This window comes from Osmerus eperlanus, unplaced genomic scaffold (genome assembly GCF_963692335.1).
Source record: "Osmerus eperlanus unplaced genomic scaffold, fOsmEpe2.1 SCAFFOLD_554, whole genome shotgun sequence".
NCBI lineage: Eukaryota > Metazoa > Chordata > Actinopteri > Osmeriformes > Osmeridae > Osmerus > Osmerus eperlanus.
The window spans coordinates 1-5,148 of NW_026911816.1; the positions used below are offsets into that span (position 1 = coordinate 1).

The 5,148-nt window shown below is 50.5% G+C and overlaps 1 pseudogene; it reads left to right on the forward strand.

The window, feature by feature from the left end:
- The first annotated feature begins 1,221 nt into the window (after positions 1 to 1,221).
- On the forward strand, positions 1,222 to 2,885 carry LOC134016624 (voltage-dependent calcium channel gamma-7 subunit-like; annotated as a pseudogene).
- Positions 2,886 to 5,148: the final 2,263 nt, after the last annotated feature.

Below are 5,148 nucleotides of genomic sequence, written 5' to 3' on the forward strand. Positions count from 1 at the left end.
CTTAGTCTCTTTCTCTCTCCCTCCCTAGCTCCCCCTCTCTCTCATTCTGTCTTGGAAACTAAACAAGAAAAACAAAATATATATTGTAAATGTTTGTTGGCACACACACACACACCCCACGCACGCACACACACCCCACGCACACGCACACACACACACGCACACACACACACACACCCCACGCACACATGCACACACACAGACATGGACTCTCACACATAAGCTCCTCTCCCTCTGTGGGAAAATCTCTCTGTCTCCCAGCCTCTGTGTTGTAGAAGCTGGTTGTCCAGTTCAGTCAGTTCCTCTTTCTCTCTCATGTGTCAGTGTTAATGTCCTGTACTCTCGCTAACCCTCTCACTTTATGGCTTTGGTGTCTGGGTTAATGTGCTGACCTCCATCTCTCCCTCCCTCTCTCTCTCTCTCTCTCTCTCTCTCTTTCTCTCTCTATCTCCCTCTCTCCCTCCCTCTCTGTCTCTCTCTCTGTCTCTCTCCTTCTCTCTCTGTCTGTCTCTCTCCCTCTCTCTCTCCCTCTCTGTCTCTCTCTCTTTCTCTCTCTATCTCTCTCTCTCTCTCTCTCCATCTCTCTCTCTCTCTCTCGTCTCTCTCTCTGCACCCCCCCATCCCTCTCTCTCTCCCTCCCTCCTCTCTCTCTCTCCTCTCTCTCTCTCTCTCTCTCTCTCTCTCTCTCTCTCTCTCTCTCCATCTTTCTCTCTCTCTCTCTGCACCCCCCATCCCTCTCTCTCTCCCTCCCCTCCTCTCTCTCTTTCTGTCTCTCTCCCTCTCTCTCTCCCTCTCTGTCTCTCTTTCTTTCTCTCTCTATCTCTCTCTCCATCTCTCTCTCTCTCCCTCTCTCTCTCTCTCTCCCTCCCTCCCTCCCTCCCTCCCTCCCTCCCTCCCCTCCCTCCCTCCCTCCCTCCCTCCTTCCCTCTCCTCCCTCCTCCCTCCCTCCCTCTCTGTCTCTCTCTCTCTCTCTGTCTCTCTCTCTCTCTCTCTCTCTCTCTCTCTCTCTCTCTCTCTCTCTCTCTCTCTCTCTCTCTCTCCCTCCATCTTTCTCTTTCTCTCTCTCTGCACCCCCCATCCCTCTCTCTCTCCCTCCCTCCCTCTCTCTCTTTCTGTCTCTCTCTCTCTTTCTCTCTCTCTCTCTCCCTCCATATTTCTCTCTCTCTCTCTGCACCCCCCATCCCTCTCTCCCCCTCCTCTCTCCCAGTGAGTCTCTTCCAGAGTGTCAGTAGTAATCTCCTCTCCTCCTTGGCCCCTGTGTTGGCCCTGTGTTGGTGCTGCAGGCCTCAGCCTGGTGGTGGGTCTGGTCCTCTACATCTCCAGCATCAACGATGAGGTGATGAACAGACCCAGAGAGCCGGAGCAGTTCTTCCACTACCACTACGGATGGTCCTTCGCCTTCGCCGCCTCCTCCTTCCTACTCAAAGAGGTGTGTGTGTGTGCAGAGCGATGTGTGTGTGTGTAGAGCGGTGTGTGTGTGTGCAGAGCAGTGTGTGTGTGTGTGTGTGTGTGATGTGTGTCTGTGTTTGTGTTTCCTAGGCATTATGTATTCATCCTTCTGATACTCCCTGGTGCCTAGAGAGCCTTGCAGAATGTATTATAAGGTAAAGAGATTAGTATTCCAGGAATGGAGTGGATATGGTGTGATACTGTAGCAGTGCGGTGTGCCGTACACAATGGGAGATGTGAAGGTGTGGTCCATCCGTGATGCAGAGCATGTGGATGTGTGTGTGTGTGTGTGCACAGGCATGTGTGTGTGTGTGTGTGTGTGCACAGGCATGTGTGTGTGCGTCTTCTGTGAAGTTTTTCGTTTGGTCTTCGACCATCCCCCATCCCTCCCCCTCCCCCTCTCTCTCTCTCTCTCTCTCTCTCTATCTCTCTCCTCTCTCACGTTGTCAGCATTACAGCAGTAATGTGGTGCAGAGGACAGTCCACCCCCACCTTACCCCCCCCCGCCCCGCCTCTTCCCTCCCCATCTCCTCTCACCTCTTAAGCTCACACATTACTTTTCTCTCTCTTTCTCTCGCTCTTCCTCCAGCGCTCTCACCGTTAATCTCTTTTTTTACCAGCTCATCCTCCTTTTCCTCTTCCATCTTTCTCTCTATTTATCTTTCTCTCTCTCTCTCTCTCTCTCTCTCTCTCTCTCTCTCTCTCTCTCTCTCTCTCTCTCTCTCTCTCTCTCTCTCTCTCTTCCCCTTTCCGCTCTCTCTCTCTCTCTCTCTCTCTCTCTCTCTCTCTCTCTCTCTCTCTCTCTCTCTCTCTCTCTCTCTCTCTCTCTCTCTCAGGGGGCAGGGGTGATGTCCGTCTATCTCTTTATGAAACGCTATGCCGAGGAGGAGATGTACCGCCCCCACCCTGCGCTCTACCGCCCCCGCCTGTCGGAGAGCAGTGACTACAGCGGACAATACCTCCATCCAGAGTCCTGGCCCCCACCCAAGAGAGGCCGCAGTACCTCGGAAGCGTCCAGCGACATCTCCATCCAGCTCAACCAGACGCCCCCACAACCATCCAAAAACAACCCCCCAGCAAGGCACCCCTGGCGGGGGCATGGGCCCCTCTTCTGGATCCTCCTCCGGAGCCAGCTACTTGCCCCCACCGTCCGGCTCCTACCCCCACCCCCACACACACACACACACCCTGCACCCCTCTCACAATCCAGCCAGCCCCTACCCATGGCCATGCCACCCTCCCCAGTTCCTCCCCCTCACTACCACACACACATGCACATGAGCGCCTCTCCCTGTTAGAGAGAGAGAGAGAGCGGGGGGGAGTGCGGGGGGGGGCACTGGGGGCGACCCCCCCTGACAGCCACGCACACAATTAACGACAGAAGGAGAGAATGTGCGAGGTTGAGAACTGGAGATGGATGCGTAGACGTAGAGAGTGAGGGGGGGGGGGGGTGAAGAAGAGACTTCTAGAGATAGGGAGTAGGGGAAGGAGTAACAATGGCGGAGAGGATTTAGGAAGAGTGTCTATTGCCGTGGGGAAAGGGGAACGAACAATGGGGAGAGTGTAGTCTAGAAAGTGTTGTTCCTCGAAAGACTTCAGAGGTTAGTCTGAGTTGCATGGGAGAGAAAGGAGCGAGCGAGAAACAAAGAGAGAGAGAGAGAGAGAGAGAGAGAGAGAGAGAGAGAGAGAGAGAGAGAGAGAGAGGAGGAGACTGCAGTGGGAGTGTACTGCAATGCTGCAAAAAAATGTAATGTATTTGAGATGTTCAGTGCAGAACACTGTCTTACACTAAACCCAGTGACTCAGTATGTACGTAGTTTCCTATGTACACTGAAACTACAGGGACTGTAGCCATTATTGTAATTACCAGTGGTAATGTTGAAAATATGTTGCTGTCTTCTTACATTGTCGTTCCACTTTCATTGTGAATAATGGCTATTATCAATAACAATATGACTCAAGTGATACAGGTAACACAATGGTAACAATAAGTAACAAAAGTAATATGTGAATGTTGTTAATACGAATACACATCAGATGAAAGCGATGGTGGCATAAGAAGACTGATAAGAACTCTGTGGGAAACAGAATATTTCGTCTATCAAGCTCAATGTGTGTCTAAGGAGAGTGAATGAAAAGAGGAAGTTCAAGAAGCCGAATTTCTAACGTTATTTTGTTAATAGAGTTGCGTATTATTAAATGACTGTCTATTTATCTTGTACATTATGAATTATCTTTTAGCACAGCCTGACCCAGTCAGACAGACGTGCAGAGCTGCACTGTCTTGTTCTTCAACACTGCAGAGGCAACAAGTACTACCCCAGCCCCCCCTGGCCCCAGCCCCCCCTCGCCCCAGCCCCCCCACACCCACCCCCATCCCACCCCACCCCCCTCCTCTGAACAGCGGGAAAGAAGCGAGCAGAGGAAGGGGGTAAGGAGACTAGAGCGACTGGAGATGTGTGTCTACTGCCCTCTACTGGACATGTCCTGACAGTTGAATTGTGCCAAAGTCAGACCTGTGCTGTGTTCTTCTTAAATGCATATGTTCTTCTCGCAACGCTGGCGAAAGCTTTGTTAAATGAACCATAGCTTCCTCCAATACACAGAAATGGGATTGATGGTTTTGAAGGAAGGGTCAAAAGCATTTAATTGGTTTTCTGCACCAGGAATCTCTGGCTCATTTCAGATGGTGTAGAATAAAGTAGAAAGCTCTGTAGTACGATTGCAAATGAAAATCCAAATGTATATCAGACAAAAAAATTGGAAAACTTTCTTAGCTAGATTCTTCTGTAGTGGCCTGTTATTGTGTTTTAACCTTATATTATATAACAGTGCTTTTGCAAAGGGTGCAATGTACTTTTACTTTTCTGGATTTTCTCACAGTATTTTTTGATCATACTGGTAGTATTGGAAAAGGATACGGCAGGTTTTGGCAAAGCTAAAACCTGGAGCGAGAGGAACATGGCTGTGATGCTTGATACAGACAGAAACCTGGACCATGTAGAGAAGGGGTGAAAGGATGGATGGGTGGAAGGATGGATGGGTGAAAGGATGGATGGGTGGAAGGATGGGTGAAAGGATGGATGGGTGAAAGGATGGATGGGTGGAAGGATGGATGGGTGAAAGGATGGATGGGTGAAAGGATGGATGGGTGGAAGGATGGATGGGTGAAAGGATGGATGGGTGAAAGGATGGATGGGTGGAAGGATGGATGGGTGAAAGGATGGATGGGTGAAAGGATGGATGGGTGAAAGAATGGATGGGTGAAAGGATGGATGGGTGAAAGGATGGATGGGTGGAAGGATGGATGGGTGAAAGGATGGATGGGTGAAAGGATGGATGGGTGGAAGGATGGATGGATGGGTGGAAGGATGGGGGGAGGAAATAGACTCACCTCTGACCTCTATCTCTTCAACCTGCCCCGTGGGTTAACGACTGTTTGTCCTCTCTCTCTCTCTCTCTCTCTCTCTCTCTGTCTGTCTCTCTCTCCCTCTCTTTTTCTCTCTCTTTCTCTCTCTGTCTCTGTCTCCCTCTCTTTCTGTCTCTCTCGCTCGCTCGCTCTCCCCCTCTCTCTCTGTTTCTCTATCTCCCTCTCTCTCTCTCTCTCTCTCTCACTCTCTCTCTTTATTCTCCTCTTTATAATCCCGTATCCCTCCTTTCATTTTTACAGAGACGTGTACCTTGTTGTGCCATCAAATA